We start from the raw sequence: 23,968 nt of genomic DNA, 5'->3' as shown, positions 1-23,968 counted from the left end.
AACAGAAGATAGGAAAGAATGAATTAAGCTGGGAGATCCCAAGTTGGAAGAGATCTATTTTAAGCATTGTCCTTTTCAACATAACGTGGGTCTTTTTACTTCTCATGTAGTATGACTCCTTATGGTGACAAAGATCAGTGGGACTTCCAGTGCAGTTGGTGTGCAACCTGTGGAGAGTTCCTGGTCTGCCAAGAGACTGGGCAGGCAGGGGATTTCCCTGGCTGGATGGATATACCCTGAGACACATACAGGTGGATAGCATTTGAACTCTCCTAACAGCAGGTGAGCAGCATGATTCCATAACCCCTGGATTTCATAAAATCATAGCACCGTTGATGTTGGAAAGACCATTAAGATCATCCAGCTCAACCAACAACCCATGCCTGCAACCGCTCTAGACCATGTCACTCAGCGTGACTAATTTCACATCTATTCTATTAAAAATAATATCTATGTTGCCCAACATTTTCTGAGCAACTTCAGATTTTCCCTCTGAAAGGCTGATTTCAGACTCAGAACAAGAGAAAATGTTTTCTTTTTGTTTTCTTCAGAGAAATATGCCGTGCTCTCCTGGGAAAGGGTAAACAGAAAGGCCAACACTGGGTTACATTTATTTATTTATTCCCCTATGCATCTCTCAGTCCTGTGTACCATGGGCTCCATGCATTCAAAAGTGATGGACTACAGAAAAAAGAAAATGAAATGAAGAAGAAAACTCACAGTTGGTGTGCCAGAACAGCAACAAGCAGGAGCAACTTTGTCCCTGCAAAGAGCTGAGCACCTGTCTTGCAGAAGCTGTGAGCAGACAGCCAACCCATGGTAAGCTTCCTTCAGTATCACTGTTTAAGATGAAAATATGCGGTGAGAGAACACTTACTTAAAAAAAATTCAATAGCAAGCATTGTAAGTCAGATTTAAATGACAGTTGTGGTGTGGTTTTCCCAAACAAAACAGTTGTCCTTCATTCAAGTCTGATATGAGATCCATTAATTTCCACCTCCCCTCCCCCCTTTTTTTTCCTGTCAATAGTTTTGCCATATTTGTTCTAAAAGGGTTCAAATTACCCAGAGATGATTTTCTTGTAACTGTCTTTAATTACAGTCTGGCTTCAAAATTTACTGTGTTTTCCTTATGGAAACTTGGATTACTGATGTGAAGAATTTAGGACTGGGGGTCAAAATGAGCAGAGCTATTAAAAAAACAAACGTACACAAAATGAGGGCATTGCAGTTTTCTTTAGAGAGTTGCCATTACACTTTAACTAGAATTTCAAGAGCTCTGTTTTTCCCCTTTTAGTCCATGAGGTATAATATGTTAATGTTTTCCCTCCCTTTACTATGGATTTGTCAATTCCTGTCTGAAATCACTTATTATAGAGAACTTTGGTAAAGAGACCTGGGAAAAAAAACTCGATTACATATTTTATCCTCCAAAAGAGAAGTACTATTCTGGATGGGGACTTTTGTAAGGGGACCGAAGGGGGTTAAAATCTAATTACGTCAAGAAGAGGATTATCAAAAGAACTGGGGCCCCCACAGCTCTGCACTTCACAATTATAATTAATTCAGAGCAGCTTGTGCCAAAATTCAGTGCTGAGTCATATCCCCATAGAAGTTGGGTGGGTTGTGACCAGTGTAAATCAGGAAACAACTGAGAAGAAGCAAAGACATCCCACTTCAGTGGTGACAGATTCATTTGTCTGTGAGATTGATAGTGCCTTCACCTTCTGCTGGGTTCACAGTTCCCCTCTGGGATTTCATTCATTGCATAGATGTTGGACGTACTGGAGAGAGTCCAGCATAGGGACACCAAGATGACAAAGGGTCTGGAGTACCTCTTCTGTGAGGAGAGGCTGAGAGAGCTGGGACTGCTCAGCTGGACAATAGAAGGCTCAAGGGCATCTCATCAATGCCCGTAAATCTCTGATGAGAGGGTCCCAGAGGCCAGAGCCGGGCTCTGCCAGTGGTGCCCAGTGCCAGGACCAGAGGCCATGGGCACAAACTGGAGCACAGGAGGTTCCCTCTGAACACCAGGAGCCCTTCTGTGCTGTGCAGTGACGGAGCACTGGCACAGGCTGCCCAGAGGCTGTGGGATCTCCTCCCTGGGGATCTCCCAGAGCCTCCTGGACGTGGCCCTGGGCACCCTGCTCTGGGTGTCTGTGCTGGGGCAGGGGCTGCAGCAGAGGGACCCAGAGGGCCCTGCCAGCCTCAGCTGCATTGTGACCTGTGTTATCATAAAATAACTGTTTATTCAGACCTGACTCTTTACACCCTGTGTTGGTCCTGAGACAGTGACCCACCATCTCTCTCTTGGGTGGAGGAATGTGGTAAGCCAAAGCCACACCAAATACATATAATCATTTTGAGTAATGTCACCATCAACTGGAAGAGTATCCTGGACCAGTGAAGGGGCAGGGGGCCTCTGTGCAGATAACCCTGCGCTGTGCCCCTGAAGGATCTCCTAAGGCTTGTGCAGCTGCTGGCAGTAGTGAGACAGTGTGCATGTGTGAGTGTGTATCTCTGCATATGTGCAAAGCGAGGGGAGTTGGATTGGCAGCCCCACACTACCCTTAGTGCAGCAGACTGGGAAAAAATCCATGAGGAGAAACTCTCCACAGCCCTGTTTCATTGATAGGAAGGATGATTTTGTTAACAGATGACAGAAAATACATTTATAACTTAAAAATAATCTCACAGAGCGTGATATTAACAGGGCCCACTGCTTTTTGGATGTGCTCTTGTTCAGCAGAAACATCAAATAACAGGTCCATGGCAATGGACATGCTAGAAGTGCCGATACTTATGGAAAAATGAGCAGAGAGCTTTCTCACTCTCTCACTTGTTTCAGTTTCTGAACCAAGTTTCAGTGGCTGTGAGGTGGTTAGCACGGCATACTGCTCTGTTCCCCGAGAAAGAATTTCCATCCCAATCCTCATCGCTTGCCTTAATTATTAATATGAAGACTAAACACAGACAGATGGCAAAATAAACTCTGTTAGGTTGGTGTGAATCTGAAGTTCCTTCCACCAACCTAACTGGGAGCAGATATTAAGCCAAAACATATAGAAAGCTCTTGATGTGAGTCAGAGCTGTCACAGCTTGCACAAAAAGATCTGAGAGTTGAGTTCTTGGCCTCTGAGGCCTGTATATCAAACTGGAGTGGATGGTGACATTTGTGGAGGGTTTCTGGCTCCCTTCAGCATGCACACACATGCTTAGGTTGGGTCTCACACTCATTTTTGTCTGAATCTGGCAACTTTCATTGCTGAGCTGATAGTAGTAGTTTTCTCATTCAGCTGTTTACTTGTGTTGTGCCTGTGAGCATGCCAGAATCGCTGCAACTTCTGCTTGCACTCAGATTTTCTGCTCTCAGCCTCTGAAATGGGTTTGCACAGAGTGCATTTTATCCCTCCTCCTTTCCCCAGTACAACTGTATTGCTCCAGTAGTGCCTTACTGTACCAGTGCCAGGAGAACAAGAAGAGAAATATAGCGATAGATATAGCGAAAACACAAGGGCAGGCAGAGAAAGAGGGTTAGGCAGTATAAGCATTCTCTGTTAAAGGTAAAGAAATGTGTACACCTAAACTCCTCTGGAACACGGTCCACAGGTCCACAATCAATGTGTATAACTGGCTGACACAACTCTTACCATTTAAAGGTTTACATTTCTATTATAAGGCATGCCTGAGCTCCCTCTGCTCAACACAGGTTGATAGCCATTCGTACAGGCTGCACATAGAATCATTGAGTTGTAGAACCACAGAATGGTGTGAGACAGGAGTTTTGAAGCCCATCCAATTCCAAACTCCTTCTGTGGGCAGAGTTCCACCCAGCAGCTCAGGCTGTCCAGGGCCCCATCCAACCTGGCCTTGAATGCCTCCAGGGATGGGGCACCCACAGCTTCTCTGGGCAGCTGTGCCAGGGCCTTACAGCCCTGACAGTGAAGAATTTCTTCCTAACATCTAATATAAATCTCTCCTCTTTTAATTTAAAGCCATTCCCCCTTGTCCTATCACACTATCTTTTCTGTCATCTTTGCATTAGGATGAGTCACCTTCTGAAAATGCCTTTCTCTCAATCTATCAACATCCTTTGGCAATTAGCTCTCATTTACATGCATGACTTTTAGCAATCCGAAGTCAGGTGGAATAAGTTGCAGATCTTTTCTTTGCAACGTGTGTGATATCTTAGAGCAATGTGCCATTCAACCAGATGGCTCAGTACCCAGAGGTGCTTGAATGCAGTGCTCTTGGTCATAAGTAGAAAGAAGTCATGTGCTTAAGCACTCTGTGGGCAGGCTGAAAGTCTGTCTCTCCCTCTGTAAGTTTTATGCTGCTTTGATAATGTCTACATGGCAAACTGTTAAGGACTACAGGTTAAATCAACCTTAGTTGCTGCACTGGGAAGAAATTTGAATTTATTGCTGTCTGCTTTATCTCATTGGTTGACGAGATCTAGAAGGCAATCATGACAGGCTCTGTTCCCATGAGGAGCATTGCTAGGTAGATAGGAGTGATATTTAATGTACATTAGGGCACCAGGAGATGAACCCTCAATCCTGAATGGAAATTCTGTTGATCATAACACAGTGGTAGAGATAAAAGTTTTTGGAAACTTCCAGTGACTTTGGGTGACCAGTTTGAAACACTTGGTCATGAAGTCCTTCGAATTATTTCAAACTATGTGACAAAAACTTGCTTTTGAAGCCTTGATGTTAACCACTCCTCTAATTCATGCCATCTTTCTTTCCTTGTTATCGTTTGCATGCACCCATTGGGGCAATGGGTCGTTATTATGGTGTATTTTTGCAGCACCTGACACAACAGGGGCAGGGTATTGTCTGGGCCCTTTAGAAGTTGCTCAAGTGCAGAACATTCAGAGGAATAAATCTCTGATGAACCACTGCTTGTGGCTTTCTGCCTGTTTATTTATTTATTTATTTATTTATTTTCAATTGAGAGCATCTATGGATCTTCCTTATCAACAGGAAAGGAGTAGGTAGTTATGTGCTGAGCTGAAAATGCTTAGGATAAACAAGCACAAGGAGATAAAGCTATCTAAAGAGGTGAAGGCAATATTTTCTTTTCTCACATGGCTTTTCTCCCACTTGCATTTCTGTCTGAGAAACTACGTCCCGGAAAAAGTATAGAACACTCACCTTCCTGAAGTTCCTCTCAACCTGTCACTTCTTCCTTATTGTCCATTGGAAACTCCAAGAAATCTAAAGAAACTCATGAAATTTAAGGAGTGCTGGGCCCTGCTTTCTGGTTTTCCTGTGTCCAACCTTATAACCAGAAGGATTATTCTCAGAGGAAACAAGACCAGATGATTTTCCCTCTGTGTTGCTTGCAGAGATTATTTTCTCTATTTTTCAGAGAGAAGTACAAAAACATCTTCATGATCTGTGCTGTGTACCACGAGGTTACAACCTTATGGCCAATTTGAGAAGCCTGTGACATCTTGATCACAAGGATCCAAGGAATCTGGTTGTCTACCCTGACATGTCTGGTTTAATTTGAAGTACCTGGAATGTAGTGCCTGGCCCTCAGCTGCTCTTCCAAAAGTTCATCTCTTACAGGGCCCCCTCAATCTATGTAATGACTATTATTTTTCCACTACATACGTAGTGTACACAACCACTATATATAGATGTTTCAGATACGCTGTAAGACCTAAAATGGCACAAGACTGCAATATGTTGATATCTGAACTGAGCACAGATTTAGGATTCAGATTCAGGCAGCTGCTTTAGTATCGTTATCCATACATGAGATAGATGCATAAGTTAAAGAAAGGCAGTGAAGATCTAGTTGATGGATCAAATGGAGTCTGCAGTTATTCAGCTGACCAGATGTATATCTCTGTTTCCAGAAAAAGAAATAACTCTACCTACTCTGTTCATTCATTCATGAGGAGTTCAGTTCAGTTGCCTAATCACAGGAACCTTCTTCCTTTCGAGATTCTTTTAGTATCCAAGGCCAATGAATAAGGCATATGTCTCACATCCCCTGTGGAGAAACAGCGTCAGGCCATGTGGGATGTCTCAAATATCACTATAGACCTGTATTTATGTAATGAAAATGACCCTAAACTCTCTGCTTGGGCCCCTCACTACAAGAGAAATGATGCAGTGGCACAGGCTGCCCAGGGAGGTGGTGGAGACACCATCCCTGGAGGTGTTCAAGAGCAGTGTAGATGTGGCACTGAGGATCATGATTAGTAGGCATGGTGGGGACGGGGGTGATGGTTGGACTAGATGATCTTAGAGGTCTTTTCCAGCCTTAGTGATTCTATGGTTCTATGATTCTATGATAAGTAGCACAGCTGGCAAATCTAGCCAACATGAATGGTGGTAAGAAACTTGGGCAGTGTGGAAATGATAGTCCCTTTACCAACAAAACTGTACATAGAGGAGGCTTCATGAACAAAGCCTAAACTACTTGTGAGCCATACCAGTGTGTCTAGAAATATTGTGCGTTGGAGTTCACACATGATTTGCATTATCTACATGCACACAAGTGCATGAAATCTTGGTTGGGCTTTAAGATATATCCTCTTGCAAAAAGACAGCTCTGGTTGTTCATCTGAAGATCACGATTTATTTTCTGTACAAATGTATGCGTTATTGTGAGCATCACATTGTTGTGGGCAGTGGGAATCACAATATAATTTAATAATTGCTACTCTTAGTCCTATGGCTTTAATTTGAACATATCCAAATAGCTGTGGTCATGCAGCTGGTGCCTGTATACAGTGATAGATACTCTATAAATACCATAGACTGAAAGTAACTCAGATAGCATTTATAAGGTCAAATGAATACTTTTGGGTTTGGGTTTATAATTTCATGTTTGGCACGGGAGACAAAAATTGCCTTCCCAGCTTTTAATAACATAATTATGAAATTGCCTGATGTTTCCAACTCAAAAAGACACCCGCTTTCTTGGGTTTTTTTACTCTCCACCAACACATGCACAAAGAAGTGTCGCAGTTTGAACCATTCTTACTCTCAGTGAAACTGAGCCAGATGTTTACTTCAGTTCTTCTGGTGTAAATCTGGGATCGTTATGCCTTGAGTAAAATTCACAGAGATTTACAAACTCGTGGGAGCATAAATCATTATTAAATCTGGTTATAATTGTCCCTCGTATGGCATATTTTACACCAAATAGTGCTGCTGATGAAATAGGTAACAGCAGAAAGGCAAGTCAAGCTAGAAGGAGAAGAAAAAAGATGTTTAATCAATAAATTAAAAAAAAAAAAGTTTTTTATGTAGAGTAATTTTTATGTTCTTAAACAATCAGGCCACAATACAAATGTGATTGCTTTTAAATCAGGTAGTGTCTGATGCTGGAGACTTCTTCCACACTGAAGGAACAATGGCAATTCTTAAGGAACAGAACAGGAGCATAAAGGGAGAGAGAAGCATGTAGTATTCCTTCTGCTGCAGAAGTTCAGCAGCCCAAAGAGAAACACACGAATGGATACAAATTCAGAAAATGAAGCCTTTCATAAAGATAATGTGGCGCATTCAATGATCTACAGAAATGAGGGAAATTGTAAGCAATTTTCTCTGCCAGTTTGGCTTTCTTTTCATCTCTCAGAAATATTTTAGAGATAACTCACATTACTGCCTTGAAGTTTAAAGAGGAATGGAAATGGATGAGTTGGATTGTCCTTTATCCTGCCTTTCATATGGGGCAATTGTGAGCTAAATCAGGCCACGTGGCTATATCTTATGCAGGTGTAAATGACTGAAGCGTACTTTCAAAGTGTGATTCAGCTGTCATAGTTTAGTTGTCTGTTTTCAGATGAGATGAATTGCATTGCAGAAATGCCAGTTTATTCTTATTGACTATAAAGGGAGCCTTGGGTGACCAGCTCAGATAAAAGGAAAACATAACCAAAAATGGGAGAGAGTATCCGAGAAAGAGTGTATGAGCATGTAATGAAAGAATGCATCATCACTCTTACAGGCTCTGAAGCTAAATGAATATTGCATGCACCACTGCCATCTCACATTTAGTAAGTACTTATCTTTCAGCCTTCCTGTTATCTCAGGGTAACGCGCTATAACAGTCTACCAAGAGGATTCACATCATGGACATGAACGCACTCACATACGTTCTTCTCCCCACTATTCCCTCAACATGAAGATGAAGTTTCTCAGGAGACAAAGAACTGTTCAACACTGTTATGAAATCGAGGACAGAAATCCAACTGGGATAATGTGCAAAGCGTGTGGAATTAAGGCAAGGTGAGAGAACATCCTCTTTACTTTGTCTTTGTCTATAAGGATCAGGAAGAGATATAGGTCCCAGCAGCACAGACACTTTCCCACGAGGAACAGTCTGCTGAATATAAATATTGTAGGCAGTGAGTCACCAAAGATGAAGTCATTGATTTATGCAAGGACTGCAGAGTTTGGATTTGGTGGGAGAGGATTTCTTGTCCAAATGCAGCCAGACTGTGATATGCAGTGAGTCTATTTTCTTCATATTTTATTTTCTTCATATTGCAGTATTTTTAAACTTTGCTTTACTTTCATTTTTATAGTTGGAATTGTTGAGTTAGTTTCTCAGGAAAAATACATATTCTGGATCTCCTTATGTTTCTTTCTATCGCTCTATGTGCATTTTATCCTGAAAGGAAGTTGGGCAGTTATATAATTGCTGTGGTTGCTTATACAACCAGTGAAAGAGATAACATTTATTCTCAGTTAAATTTTCAAAGTGTCTGAAGTGAAGGAAATTACACCCTTGATGGTGTCAGATGGGATGCTGATATCGTGAAGGGTGAGGAGGAGGAGGATGAAACAGTTCTTTCTTTATAAGAGTAGCTTAATAACAGAACAACAATTCAGATATTGGGTCTGAGCTGCTGATGGTTGTCTGTTGCCACCACTAGTGCTTATACATACACTGTGTGTGTGTGTGTACACTGGCTAAAGACAAGACCTTAGTTTTGAGGATCATGGCTTCATACACAGTGTGGATTTATACACACTCCCAGATGTGCCGCATTTCGTTGCTTTTTTGAGACTGCTTCTGGTTTCCCTTTGAACTCTTCCACTGTCAATTAAAGAATAACTGCACTCTTGGTCAGCCACAGAATTTCAGTAGGCTGTAGGTTACTGCTATTTCTACTGAGCCACACAAACTACAACTACTGCCTTCAGAGCATTTGTAATGAAGACAGTGCCATCTCAGAAATCACCGAGGTAGCCTCCAGCACTATACAAAGCAGTTTTGTATAGCAGTAAGAACAATGTTTATACTAGTATGGGCAGGCTCTCTTTTTGGCAGCTTTTCCACAAAACTTATTTTCTGAACTCACAGAATTCTCCATAAAACTACACTGTGGGCAGAAATTTGGCAACGGAGAGCAGTAACAGTATTGTAACTAAGGCCTTCTTCTGTTTTATTTTGGGAAATTAAGGTTAATGTGGACAATGCTAATTTGCACGTGACTGTACCTGGCTTCAGGCATGCAGATTTCATCCTCTCTGGCACGTTTTTATGGCTCATCCTTGCCACATCACCTATTGCATTTACTTTAATAAGGTTGCAGTCAACAAGAAAGGGACAACGTATTTGCACAACATCATAAGAGCTGGAAAAAAACCAAACACATTCCATCTGCTTCATAGAAATATTTCAAAATGCTGCATTGCTGTATGATTATTTCTTTACCAGAATAAATTAGCTAATCACATTTTCAGTTCATTCATTTGATGAAAAGCGTAATAAAAAACACTTCTGCAGGCAAAGTGAAATGAAAGTTCATGGAAATAGTTCAGATTTCCTTGAAAATCTGAAAACATAAATATTTTTCACTTTCTCATAAGCATCACCCCATATAAATGTTTGACGAGTTTCTACAAATTGGTTTTGTTAAGACATTTTTGTGAAAAAAGAAATATATTTTGATCAATTGACCAATTAGTTGGGATTTGCTATAGAGAAAGAACATTTCTGGAGTTATAAAGAGCAGAAAGACACACAACACCTTCAGCAGCACTTTTGTTTCAGCATGACTTATGTCTTTCAAAATCCTCTCCTTGATACTAAAGTTTGTTCTATCCTGTGTTCTCTTACATAATGTTATATCTTATTTTTAATCTCTACCCACAGAATCACAGAATTGCAGGAATTGGAAGAGACCTCAAGAGTCCAACCCCTGCTAAAGCAGGTTCCCTACAACAGGTCACACAGGTGGGCGTTGAAATAGTTCTTGAATATCCCTGAATATCCCTGGAGAAAGAGACTCCACAACTTCTCTGGGCAGCCTGATCCAGTGCTCTATCACTCTTACTGTAAAGAAGTTCTTCCACATGTTAGTACAGAACTTCCTATGCTCAGGTTTTAGGCCATTACTCCTTGTCCTATCACTACGCACCACTAAGAAGAGCCTGGCCTCATTCATTTGCTTCCCACCTCCCTTTAGATATTTATAAACATTAATCAGATCCCTTCTAAGTCTTCTTTTCCCTAGGTTAAACAGACCCATGTTACTCAGCCTTTCCTCATACGGGAGATGCTCCAGGCTCTTTATCATCTTTATCATTCAGAAAAGCTTAGGGCTGAAGACAGAAGATTTTGCTGTGTATTTCCATTCCATGCTGTGCTTGATGGAGCAGTAAGGCAACATTTTAGTTTGAACATGGAGACAAGCCTCTGTTGCAGAGCAATACATCTATGGGCTGGCTTCCCATCTGGCACAAATAATTGCCTCAGTCTATAGTGAAATTGGTCAACCATAGAATCCTCTATAGTTAGTGGCGTAAGGAAATTCTACAGAATACTCTGTTTAGAGCTTCAGAATTCAGAGCACACATCACAGGATATCAGTGTGACTGCTTTTACCCCTTGATTACGAGGGGAAGTTAAGGGTGATTATGTCCCTACATTACGTGCCTTAATCTGATGGGAACAGTGCTGGTATAAACATCAGCTGCCTGAGAAATTTACTGCAAACATCATGCAGAGGGTCCTTATTTTCTTTTCCTCTCTCACCATGGACTCAATCTTTCCCTTTCTCCCCCTTCTATAAATCTGCAGACACACACTGAGGCATTTTATATCAGAAATATAGGACTTGTTTAGATAAACATTTTGCCATTACTGATCTAACAGTTACCATCACCATTTTCAGTATAAGGAAATTCATCAAATTTTTGTTCTTAAAGCAGGAGAATTCATCTGAACCATGAACAAAGCAGTCCATACTGGAGTTCAGGATTATCTTTTTACTTCTTTCTTTGTGGACTGAAAGTATGGAGAGGATAAAACAAAAACAAAAACAAAAGAAACAAAAACAACCTGAAGAAGAGCCTTTGCGAATATATGATTTATGGAAAAAAAATGTGTAATACGGAATGTCAGCTCTTCTGGAGGTCTTTTGCCTTTTGGCACTCTCCATTCAAAGGAGCACCCAAGATTCCCAGTATAATCTGTGGTATGCATGTATGTCTATTTGTCATAGCTGCTCCCAGTGGGAGTTTTAGTGCTGAATGAAGTGTCAGTAAAGGTGCACTGCCAATGACCATATTCAAACATCCTTTCATTAATGCAACCTTACAGTGATCTTAGCTCTGTCCATGTTCCTAAGAATTTATTCGGAATTACACCTTGTCTATCTTTCCATGAAGATGATGGTTGATTAAATGTCTGGAAAACCTTCTAAGTGTCTTTGTTTCTGTTCCACTGAATAAGTGCTGCAACTGTTGTACGGACAGGAGAAATAGATATGAAGAAGCCTTCACAACAAGGAAGGCATTTGTGGTGTAGGTATTTCTTTGTTTCCAATCTGGAGCCCACTAAATCAGCAAAGTCCCACCCAGCACTTGCTAGAAAGTGTTTTTTAGTCACTCCAGTCTGAGGTGTCTGGCACATGTATTTTGCTGCCCACTTTGCATTTCTTTACTTTAGAACCTTGAATTTGGAGTTACTTCCACAAATGTACACCTTTAATTTTTCACTTAAAGTAGGATTTCAAAGAGATTCTCTGATTACAGCTAAAGTGGCAGTACAAGAATACTCCTTAATTCCTGAGTCTTGATCCACATCCTCACCGGGTCCAGTTCTGCAGGGCACTATCTCCTCTCTCTCCCCATCCCACTACAGCACGCTACTTTCCATGAGCAGGAAGAATCACTGAGCAGAAAAGGATTGGAGGTATCTTGTTAGCAGAAGCCTAAATTCCCAGTCCATGAACGTACACCTCCACTGCATGACATAGAAATCTTTGCTCACAGTTCACAAATACTTGCTCTGAGCCCATCCAAGTTTGATTGATTGGTCAATGTCCATAATATTTATTATTAATATTAATATTAAACAATGAGTTTTCTTCCATTTAACAAAACTAAATGGATGGTGATCAAATGAAATGAAATAACTGGCTGAAAATTTGGGATGAACAGAGTTCCTTCAGCCATCAGTTCTAGCAACCTGATGTTCTTGCTCTCTCTTCAGTGTACTGAGACAAGAATTTAGAGATCATTTCCATTTATCTTTCATTTGTTCATGTAGAAAATAACAAACTAAAAATTTGTATCTGAGCAATTTGTGAAATGAGAATTTTTCTAATTCAGCATATGTGTCTCTTTTTATCATTTCAGTGGCTGAACATCCATACCATCAATGGAAATGGAGACTAAGTCTTTATCTGAGTCCATATCACATCTATGGGAGTTTTTCCATTGACCTCAATGGGTCAAAGGGATCAAGTATTTTATTTTATTTTATTTTATTTTATTTTATTTTATTTTATTTTATTTTATTTTATTATTTTATTTTTTTGTTAGAATTTCTTTCCATCAAGTTGGAGAAACAGGATGTAAATATTGAGTCACCGTCCCCATTGCTAACCATGCACCAAGATTAGCCAGTTGGACTTGGTGTGGGACTTACCTCCTAAGAGGTCATGATCCCCGTGACCGAGGAGCCCATTCAGGTAGGGATGAGTGAATTTTTGCTTTGAAATAGATGTCATCCATCAGTAGATACTACAAGCAAGACCTCAAGTTCCAGAAATTTCAACACTTTCAAGTCAAGGTAATATCCATTTGCTCTGCTGAATTCAGATCTTTAATTTTAGAGCAGGCAGGACTTTGCAGCCTGGAATACATTAACACAGAGAAACAATCATTTAATGTAGTAGCCAAGTAGTCAGGTCACTGACAATTTACAGAGTAAATACTTAGAAATAGTCTCTATCTTTATTGGTGTTTATATTCAGAGATAATTAGTAACTTGTGCACAGACACAAAGTAATTGATGTAATGATTTATTTTGAACTTGTTCTTCTCTTGCAAGAGCTGCTTACACAAGGGCATACATTAGCTGGTTTGTTGAAAATATTTAATTTTGTAACTCTTTGCTGACCAAGTATAAAGGCCTAGCACTAATTGTACATGTGGAGAATTGACTTCAAAATGCTGCTCAATGAGAAGAGAAAACCTAGTGCAGAGATGTCCAAAGTGATGCTTGCTGTGATACAAGGGGGTGTACTCTTCTCTCCTGTAAATTACCATCATCAGAGTGAGGATCATAAGACAGGGGAGGTCACAAGAGGGAAAGTAGCCATACTGCTACGCATCTTCATCCTCTTCTTCTCCTTACAAACAATGCACTCCCTGTCAGCTTAGTCCTTATTTCTGCATGAAAGTGCATGAGTGCCAGTGGAGAAGGTAAGCCTTTATTTTGTCCGTGGAATGGGGTGTGGGGAATATCCCGTTCAAGGTTTTATATGGCGTAGTGGTTCAGGAAGCACTGCTAATATTGCAGGTAGCAACAGTGAGAAGCTAAGCGATGTATCACGTTTTCTTTTTGATTCATGCTTATGATTCAGGGCTGGGATCCATCCTGGACTGCTGCTGGTTTGGGCTGTTGGTGATAAAATGCCAAAGCGCAGCTCGTTTTACAACTTACATCTATTGAAACTGCCAACAGAGCTCCACTGATGGAGAGTCACACTCTTCCCAACAGCTTTTAGGTAGGAAAAAAGAAGTATCAAATAGAACAAACCAACTTGAATGTATTCTTTCCCATCACTTCTGCCTAAAGCAGTCATTCGACGAAGGATATTTTTATATTACCTAAAACAGGCTATTTTGAAGGTTTCACTGAGGGGTGTTCATATGATCAGTCAGTTCAACACACAAATCAGCGTGTTGGTGCTCCAGGGGCACAACTGAGCACATCTAACACGTCAAGGGAAACCGTAATGGAGGTGCAAATGCTGCCACCCACAGACATAGGTCACATGAACAGAATTATTCTCACATTACTTAGTATTTCCATCCACCACCCAAAATTCAGATTCCCCTACCACTCACCTTGTAAAATTCCTTGCAAATGCTCTGCTCACACAAGCACCCATTACTGACGGATAGAGGCAGACCTCTCAGCAACAGCATGCTTCCCTGCCTGGACAGCTTTCCATGGGCTCTCCAAATAACAGGCTGTGCTGAGTGAAGTAATGACTTGGAAAGAGTAGAATATCCACTGCCTTCTCTGTTTGGACTTCTTCACTGGCAGGCTCCCCTTCTTTTTTTGTTCAGTATTTTACCTAGAGAGTGCTGAGCTACAGAGGAGCTAGAGATTCTTCGACCAACTTGGTCCCGTCCTCTCTGCTGCAGCTCAAGAGCAATGAGAGCATGGTTGCTAAATGTGGGACAGATAACTGGAACCAGGCTTTTACACTCAGTATAACTGGCAGAACTGACAGGAGAGGAAAGCAACATACAGAGACAAGTTGCTCAGGCACACAAAGGTGATTTTTCTGTGGATGCCTATAGGTTTGTGGAGTAGTTGAGGCAACCCCTTTGAACACTTAGGCTCAGGATTTACACCTTCCTGTACCTGCAGAAGAAAAAGATACATATTTCTTAGTAGTCCTGATTCTGGTTTTCCATTCTATACTCAGGTTCTCCATCAGGGATGCGTTGGCTCTGATTTATGGTTTACACATTTTTATTGGCCATGATCTTTCAGAATAATTCACAGCTAAAGCAATTTTTGGGGCATCCAAAAGAGCAATGCTTAAAAATAAAATTTCCGTGGCCTGCAGTGATTTACTACCTGGCAAAAGTCCTAATCAACCCCAAACTCAGCAATAAATAATTTGCAAGAACAGCTTTCTTACTGTGGCATTGCTTCCTCCCCTAGTGAGCAAATACAGAGTTCTCCTTTGCATTTCATGTTCAGAAATAATTTCTAGTGGTGTTAATGGGACTTCGCCTCTGTAGTCCAATATCTGCTCAGCCATCTAGCAGTGCCACAGATGATTGAAGCTGGCCTGCTCTGCTCCCTGTGTAAAGCTGAGGTTCTCAGCAGACTCTCACAACCTTGTCACTTTGGACATCTCTTTGCAATACACAGTCCAGAATAATTTTGGTTTTATCGGCAGGAAAAACAATGTCCAGTTTGTGAGATCAAGATATGTATGTGTTTTTATGTAAAGAAGGAAAAAATGCTATTGTAGTGCAATTTGAGAACTCAGCAGCATAGAGTCTGTTTGATTTGCATTGTGTACTACTGACGTATAGTCCCATGAAAACACAGAAATACTCATTAAAGAGTCACGAAATGCCACATGCTGTGCTCTACATATAAGACCGTTGCATTTTTCACACCAGTAATAAGTACTCCAAAGTGCTTATTATAACAAACAGCAAAACAAGTGTGCAAATTAAGTCTTGAACGTCTAGAGCAGATCACTGTCTGAGAAGTCCTGTGAAGTTCTTTTCTGCTCAAAAAATTTGCTAGCAACAAATGATTTTTATGAGCACTGCAGAGCTAATGGTGCTGTAGGAGAGAACTCTGGATTCATTTCTGATTCATGCCTCGCAGCGGAATCGTTAAGTTCCAGTTGCAGGATTTTTTATTTCTGGTGATGATGCATGAGCCAGAAAAGAGCAGAGGCCGAATGGCAGTAAAGTTGGCAGACATGAAAGATTTCCTAGTAAAAGCTGAGCAAATCAGATCAGAAACCATAAATGTGAACCTTCACACTCTTATTTCAAACCGCTCATTTTCCTGTTTTCTTGTTTGGCATTGGTTTGTTTTGTGCATGGAATTTGGATGTATAAATGAAATATACTATTATGGAGGGTATCACTGAACCCCAGTCCTGCAGCCTGACATGCTTGAACAGTGGTTCAGCTGTTATTCATGTTCTGTCCATTATGAATGTTTGAATTCATTTGCACAGCTAGGTAACATCCAGAGACCTCCATACAGCTTTATAAGAATGGTTTCCTTTCTCAAAGTAAATGAGCTCTTGGTATCTCTTCCAGTCCAGGCAGATCCTTCCTCTACTGAGCACTAGTGAGGCTGCAACTCAAGCTCTGAGTTCAGTTTTTGGGCCCCTCACTACAAGAAAGGCATCGAAGCCCTTGAGTGTGACCAGAGACAGCAAACAAAGCTGTGAAAGTCTGGAGCACAAATCTTATGGGGAGTGGCTGAAGAAACTGGGATTGTTCAGCGTGGAGAAGAGGAGGCTCAGGGGAGACCTTATCTCTCTTCATTACTCCCTGAGAGGAGGTTGTAGTGAGGTGGGGTTCAGCCTCTTCTCCCAGATCAATAAGATGAGATGGTGCAACCTTAAGTTGCACCAGGGGAGGTTCAGGTTGGGTATTAGGAAAAATTTCTTCTCAGAAAGAACAGTGAGGCAGTGGGAGGTGGTGGAGTCACTGTCCCTGGCAGTGTTCAAGAAGCCTGTGGACATAACACTAAGGGACATGGTTAGCAGGTATGGTGGTGATTGGCTGATGGTTGGACTAGATGATCTTAGAGGTCTTTCTAACTTAATTATTCCATGACTCTTATCAGAAGTAGTACTCCATGTTATACTGATTACTTGGAGGATGGGAGCTTACACTGCCAGGTGGTTTTACGCAATGCTCTACAAAAGGACATAGCACTCAGAGAGCAGTTTACGCCCAGAACTCATTACAGCACAGTCAAGAACCTTTAGTGAGCTCTTGCCTTGAGTACCAATGTTCTGTTCACCAAAAAGAACTAACGGTGCTGCACTGACGTTTTGGCTTTTCATTTCTTTTTGATAATTCTTGGTCTCAGTGTTGACATAGGGCCTCCCTGTCCTAACTTCAATGTTTCCTCTTGTGCAGAGCTCAGTGAAACCAAAGCTGCGAAGAAGATGTAATAAAAGAAACTGAAGAGGAAGTGAAAGGGAAGAAGACTGTGTGATTTTTGAGGAAGAATCTACATGCAGGTGAGGATGGAGTCAAAGTGAGAGCACTGCACTGCAGCCAGTGAGCACAACAGCAAGTGCAGGGGAGTTGCTGCCTCAGTATGTAGCAGGTAAAACAACATTGCTCTGAATGCTACTATGCAGCAGGTAGTGAGCTCAGTACATTTTTTGCGTGGAGCAATTCATCTATACTTCATGTAAAGCCACCCAAAAATCCTCTGATAAATTAAATTCATATATATTAAATTCATGCCATCCAGAGGGATCTGGACAGGCTTGAGAGATATGCCCATGCCAACCTCATGTAGCGCAGCAAGGCCAAATGCAAGGTTCTGCATCTGAGTTGGGGCAGTCCCAAGCACAGAAACAGGTTGGGTGGAGAGTGGCTTGAAAGCAGCCTTGAGGAAAAGGATTTGGGGGTGTCAGTTGATGAAAGGCTCAATATGAGCCAGCAATGTGCGCTTGCAGCCCAGAAAGCCAACTGTATCCTGGGTTGCATCAAGAGAAGCGTGACCAGCAGGTCGAGGGAGGTGATTCTGCCCCTCTACTCTGCTCTCATGAGGCCCCACCTGGTGTACTGCCCCAGAACAAGAAGGACATAGAGCTGCTGGAGCCAGTCCAGAGGAGGGCCATGAAGGTGATCAGAGGGCTGGAGCAATTTCCCAATGAGGAGAGGCTGAGAGAGCTGGGGCTCTTCAGCCTAGAGAAGAGAAGGATCCAGGGAGACCTTATAGAGGCCTTCCGGTACCTGAAAAGGGCCTACAGGAAAGTTGAAGAGCTACTTTTTATAATGGCAGGTAGCGACAGGATGAGGGGAAATGGCTTTAAAGTGGAAGAGGGTAGATTTAGACTAGATATTAAGAAGAAATTCTTTACTGTGAGGGTGGTGAGACACTGGAACAGGTTGCTCAGAGAGGCTGTGAATGCCCCCTCCCTGTAAGCATTCAAGGCCAGGCTGGATGGGGCTTTAAGCAACCTGGCCTAGAGGGAGGTGTCCTTGCCTATAGCAGGGATCTTAAAGGTCCCTTCCAACTCAAACCATTCTCTGATACTATAGTATTACAGTGCCCAAGGTATACCTGCTTGGCTGTCAGTATGCACACTGGATGTCATGACTGGATGCTATTGGAAAGCAGACGGAGAGGAAAATTTAAGCAGTAAGCATACAATTAAATCTCCTCATGCCTGGGAAGTCATACATGTGAAAAAGGGAAACACTGTCCTGGTCCAGAAGAGGTAGGTCTTCAGCAAAGAGCTTGAAACTGAAGGACACAACACAAAGTCTACATGAATAAGATATCAAGTGACTTAAGAGCTAAAGGTTTTCACTTAGTTTCAGTAACTTCAAAATTTTAGAGTGTCAGTGGAAGAGCTAACAAGTACCTAGAGGCAGGAGGCAGGGAACACAATAGTCTTGAAATGGTCTAGGCAGAGCAGGAGACAAACATGTGGAAGGACAAGGGAGCAGGGAAAGGGCATTGCAAAGGGTCATCAGTATGAGTAGAAGCTTTCTCCAGTGTAAAACGGAGAGAAGATTGAGGGATGGATTATGTTTAGATACATGACTCAGACTGCTGATTTTGAGCTCCGTTTCTGAACAAATTGCCCCAGGACCTTCACCTGCTGCAGCCCATGTCTGCACAGAGGTGCATCTCCCCAGGCTGTACGCCACCTTCACCACCACTACCCTCCCTTCTCCCAATAGGAGTCAGTCAAAAGCAGTGATCAACATGGAAAAGACTACATATTGAACTGTGAAAACAGTAAGAGATGTATGCATTCCTCCTTGATGCACGTAGCCTTTAACCTTCAGCCCAGATTGCTGAGCCTACATGTGCTGGGCATGCTGGGATCTAGGGATGGAGGAGGATGGCTAAGTTCATCTCTTACTTTTGTGCCTAAGGTACACGAGGAAATAACAATATGAAGGCAGATCAAAGGTCCATCTAGCTCAGCGCCTTGGTAGGGGTTGGGAGAAATTCCTTAGGGAAGATCCTTGAGAATGGGCAGTATAGCAGCTGAGGCTCCACTTAGAACAGCCCGTTGGCTTCCAGCAACTGGCAACTTACAGCCTCACTGTCCCCAGGGTTGTGTCCAGACCACCAAGTTTAACAGCCATTGCCTTACCTTCCCTGAATCTGTCTAATCCCTTCTTGGACCCATTACTTCACAGCTCTGTAATAGACGTTCTCACAGACACCACTTGGCAGTGATACACGTATGGGAGAAACCAAGCATGCCTGAGCTTGTTAAAGAAAATAAAAATACAAGACAGAGTGGACTTCCAGAGCCTTCCTTCCCTCCCAGCCCTCTTTTGAGGCCTTGGTTTCTCAGCTCCTCTGCCTACCAGGGGCTGCTTTCTGCCTCCTCTAGCTTCTTCTGCAGGCAGAAGCCCAGCCAGGAGGATGGAAGCTGGATGAAGCATGCTGGTGACAACCAGCTGCTCATCACAAGTTTTAAAATGGCCCTGATGCTGTATTTCACACAAAGGCAGGTGGGCTGAGGATGGTCCAGATAAATCAGGTCATACATCTGCTGTGGAAAGCATGCCCCAAGGGCCAGATGTGTTCCGCAGCACTTATGTGCTCCACTCCTCCAATCGCCCCAGGAGCAAGCCAACTGGGTCCCTTTAAAATCTGCCCCTTTGGTGTTGCTACTACACCACTAATGATTTACCTCTGTTTAGCGCTGGCAGAAGCAGTGGCTTTGTTGACTTGGGTGTGCAGCTGGTTCCTGGACATTCCTGGGGCAAATCTCATGATTGCTGATGCCAGTGAAAAGCTATGCTGAGCCTGATGGACCCACACAGCAGCAATGGGATCTGTCAACAGAGATTGATGTCAGCGTTAAATCCAACTGTAGCTAAAGGGCATCTCTGCTGGGTTGTGACAGTAGCAAAACCATGTTGAAAGCCAGATTTCATCCAATGCACTACGAGGGACACTTTAAAACAAGTTAAAGGGTTTTATGACCTGATTTGGCCTTATTTGCTCTGAGCACTGCTGCCATTGAGTACAGCACTAATCTGGTTTGGTCACAGTAGAGTTCACATTTTTATGGGCTGATGACAAATTAGTATGAGGCTCATTTACTTTGCATAGAACAAGCCATCAGCTCCCAAGCTGCATGGGCAACCAGTCCTGCTGATGCCGAATTACCTGCCTCTCCAAGAGCCATTTACCTACAGCAGTCTTGCTTCAAAATCACAAGTGACCTTCACTGAGTTTTTGAGTATGTCCTTTGTTCTACACTCCTGGAATCTCCTAGGGATGTTTTGAAACTGCTGTTGGCTTCCTGGGGGAGTGGAAGCAGATGGGTCAGTTCAGATACAAAGAGGGCAAAGGAATATAAGAATGCATACACCCTGTGCTTCTAAAGCATCACCTCTGGTCTGCCATGTCACAGCTGGGACATAATTCTCAGGATTTCACCTTCTTATTCCCTTGGTCTGATACATTTCTTCAAGCCACCTCACATGCATTCTCTGGGCCTGGCCATGTTTCACTATGCTCGTCTTCCTCCATCTCCCATTAGCAAATTCTAGCACAGTTTCACTCCACAGCTCTCAGATTTGTCATTGCTTCTTTTGCTGCGTGGTGTGTAGAACTCACAATGCGGCAGGCAACAACAGGAATCAGAAGCAAAGCAGCAGTTCTATCAGACAGAGCTGGACTCAACAGACCAGCAGAGCCCAGAAGAACGAGGAGTCTCACAGGACAGCACAGGCATCTGAGACGGAGGCGTGTTGCTTTGGCCAGAGCTTTCTCCTGGGGTGGCTAACGAGAGAGGTCTGCTCACACTGAGCACTGCTTGGAGACTTTCCTGGCAGTTTTTTTTAACACCTCTTCTTGTTCTCACTTGTTATCTGTCAACAGCTGAAGCCAGTTGGCTTCATGGAGGGCGTACAAAAGGGAGCAATGAAGAGAGTGGATTTCCAGTCACACAAGAACGCAGTGCTTTAACAATGGCAACAGATATCCTCGGCTTAATGTTTTGTCGTAATACATGGAAAGTAAGAAACAGTCCATTGATACTGAGCACTTTAATGAATAAAAAAAAAAAACGAAAAAAGGTTTCATTCCAGACTTTAAGAATGCCAATATTGTGTAATAAAAATGGTAAACAGAATGTTCGGAGCTTTTGCTTTGAGTCCCAAAATGAAAAAAGATGAAGCTTTATTACTTTTTTTTTTTTTTAATACAGTCTAGAGCCTTTCACTTTGGCTGCTAATACAAAGATGATGGGATATAACACTGTGACACAGCAGCTGCCTTTTCAATGAGGAAAGAGCCTCCAAACTTTGGTTTGCTAGTATGACATTCACCAAGAGACTATTTAATAAAAAAACATGTAGTATGAGGTCAGGTATCTACAAGCTGGATCCGGATCCATTAGTACAAATGGACTTCAAAGCTTTGATCCATCCGTTTCAAACTGAAGGGATCGTGTTGGCATGTTTTGAGAGAATAGACATATGCTCTGGATGTCCATGTTCCTCTTCATCAAAATCACTTCTGTGTGGTCAAGAGGAAGCAAGTGTGAGGATGACTTGAGACGGGCAGTGGGTGCCCATCTTCATGCGCTGTACATTGAGAATGGCTAAAAAACAAAAATGAATTGGAACAGCCAGAATTCTGAGGAAAATACCTTAACGCTGGGGATATTCAGTTGGAGAACCTCTGTTCATAACCCTGAGTCAGGGAGCAGGGGTATTTGAACTGAAGTCAAAAGTAAGTTAACCTATTGCCTGTGCACTAGGGAGGTAAGGTAGGCTCCAAAACCAGTCCCGCTTTGCAAAAGAGGCCCAATTTTCCCTGGGAAACCAACCCCGTCCGATAGAGATGGTTTGCATCACAAATCTCAGCATTGAGCACAGATAATGCTGGGGACTACCCACTGACAAATTAAAGGTGTACCCAACCCCTCATTTCCATATACATTCATTTTATCAGCATTGCCACAGGTACAAAAAGAAGGACAAGCACGTGGGAAGTTCCCAAACCTTTGATTACACAGTACGACGGCACATTTATTACCTAGACTCACTGGCTGCTATCTGTGTCATTTACTTGGGTGGCTTGTTCTGCCAAGTCCACATAAGTCATCAGGAGAAATGCAAACACGTTTCCAACTTTTAATATGAATTAGAGTCACGGCACAGGCTCTCTCATGCTTCACTTCTATGGAAAATACTTTTTTCTTATTTTGTACCCGGCAGTTTTCCTCCTACACATCGTGCAGACAAATAAACAGCCATACAATCTAGCCAAGGAGGTTAGCAGGCCTGATACTGTGCTGAGCCAGTCTTTTACATATGTTATATATTCACCTTTTGTCTGGCATCTGCATTGCACTTGGGAAAACACTCGCACGCAAAGGGATGGGCTCTGGGGAATGGAGAAACATTATCTAGCACGGGAATACTCAATTAATTTTCAGCAAGCAGCTTTTATAATACATAACATACACTTAACATAATACACTTTGGTCTCGTGCCAGAGATTTTAAATGATTAGGCTGTATCAATTTACTCTTGAAACACTGATTAAAATCTCAAAACTTTCATAGCAAATGATGCATGAACCAGAATCTGAAATGTGATGATTGAAATATTGCAATGTCACAGATTCATCACACAGCCTTTCCAAATCTACTCTTGGTTTCAGCTGGCCCCTTAAATGTTCTGCTCACGCGTCCCAGTGATCAACTCTTTTCTCTCGCTTCATCTCCCCCTCCCCAGCCCTTCACTTCTTGGAAAGATAATAGCCAGGCCTTAATTGAAGCAAACAGGTCATTAAAATAGTAATTTTGTAGACATTTGCACTGACAGACATTCATTCACTGCCAAAGACAAGCAAAGAATCAAGGACTGGATATTGCATGCACATTAATTCTACCATGGGCCCAATCAAAGTTAAACATCCTCCTCCCTTCTTACTGTGAGAAATTTCCACTGGGCACAGAATTAAAACAAAGAAAACCAAAAAATAACAATTCAGCTCTTGCCCTGTGAATCACACCTTGAAGCAGGCTTTGTCAAACAACGTCACACCTTCTCCATTGAGAAGGAGGACTCCCATCTCCCATTCCTTGGTACACACTCACATCTATCAGCTATTGCAGATAAGACAGGTCAAGTCACCCCAATTACTTTTACGATCTCTCTGTAGGACGGCTCTCATCACAACATCAGTAAAATGCATTTTTTTTTCTCACCGGAATCCAGACACTCCAAGCCAAATTTCCTGCTGTGTAAAGCACCGTGTCCAACGACATGGCCTGACCTAGAAACCACCACACTGGAGTTTTCTTGAAATGTTAGTTTAGTAGTGAGCCACAGCAATAAATCTAGTATTGGGTCTCAAAAGTCTGTACAAATAAGTACACTTGGCCTTCTTTGAGTTGCTGCTTCCAGGACTTTTCCCCAGCTGTAAACCTGCACTGCCTCCAGGGAAGGCGATGTATGACCCCGGTAGGCGGCTGGTGAGGGCATCCTGACTTGCCCCAGGTGGGAGGGCAGGTAGCTGAGCTTGGGCTCATCCTGTCTGACTCCAGGTCAAGTTCAGAGTCTTATAACACCAGGATTTCCCCCCCCCCCACAATCAGTGGAAGGAGGCACCACCAGTGCCCGTCAGCACTCAAATGAAGATACACTTCTGCTGTCCACAGTGACTCTGGAGAGAACTGAGCTAACAAAGCATTCAATTACATGTGTAAAATGAGGCAGGGTGACCAGGGCCAGGCAGCA

The 23,968-nt window shown here is 42.4% G+C and overlaps 1 protein-coding gene and 1 long non-coding RNA gene across 5 annotated transcripts in view; one reads left to right on the top strand and one right to left on the bottom strand.

The window, feature by feature from the left end:
• On the top strand, nucleotides 1–23,956 carry LOC101748262. Of its 4 annotated transcripts, none has more exons than XR_006931357.1 (6): nucleotides 1–819; nucleotides 8,045–8,257; nucleotides 10,134–13,058; nucleotides 13,855–13,998; nucleotides 17,138–17,241; nucleotides 21,096–23,956. It is a non-coding gene; the product is annotated as an uncharacterized LOC101748262 (long non-coding RNA). The 4 variants fall into 4 exon arrangements; XR_006931358.1 differs by having other exon boundaries at nucleotides 259–282; nucleotides 642–819; nucleotides 10,134–13,998; XR_005862080.2 differs by having other exon boundaries at nucleotides 8,062–8,257; nucleotides 10,134–13,998.
• The window catches only part of RNASEH2B (ribonuclease H2 subunit B), a 55,904-nt gene continuing 51,841 nt past the window's right edge, over nucleotides 19,906–23,968 (bottom strand). Inside the window, exon 12 of the transcript XR_001463297.4 lies at nucleotides 19,906–20,041. The gene's annotated coding sequence lies outside the window, so the exon portion shown is untranslated. The remainder of the gene's footprint in view (nucleotides 20,042–23,968) is intronic.

Source organism: Gallus gallus, chromosome 1, assembly GCF_016699485.2.
Source record: "Gallus gallus isolate bGalGal1 chromosome 1, bGalGal1.mat.broiler.GRCg7b, whole genome shotgun sequence".
In the NCBI taxonomy this organism is placed as follows: Eukaryota; Metazoa; Chordata; class Aves; order Galliformes; family Phasianidae; genus Gallus; species Gallus gallus.
This window is presented reverse-complemented; position numbering and strand designations above follow the sequence as displayed.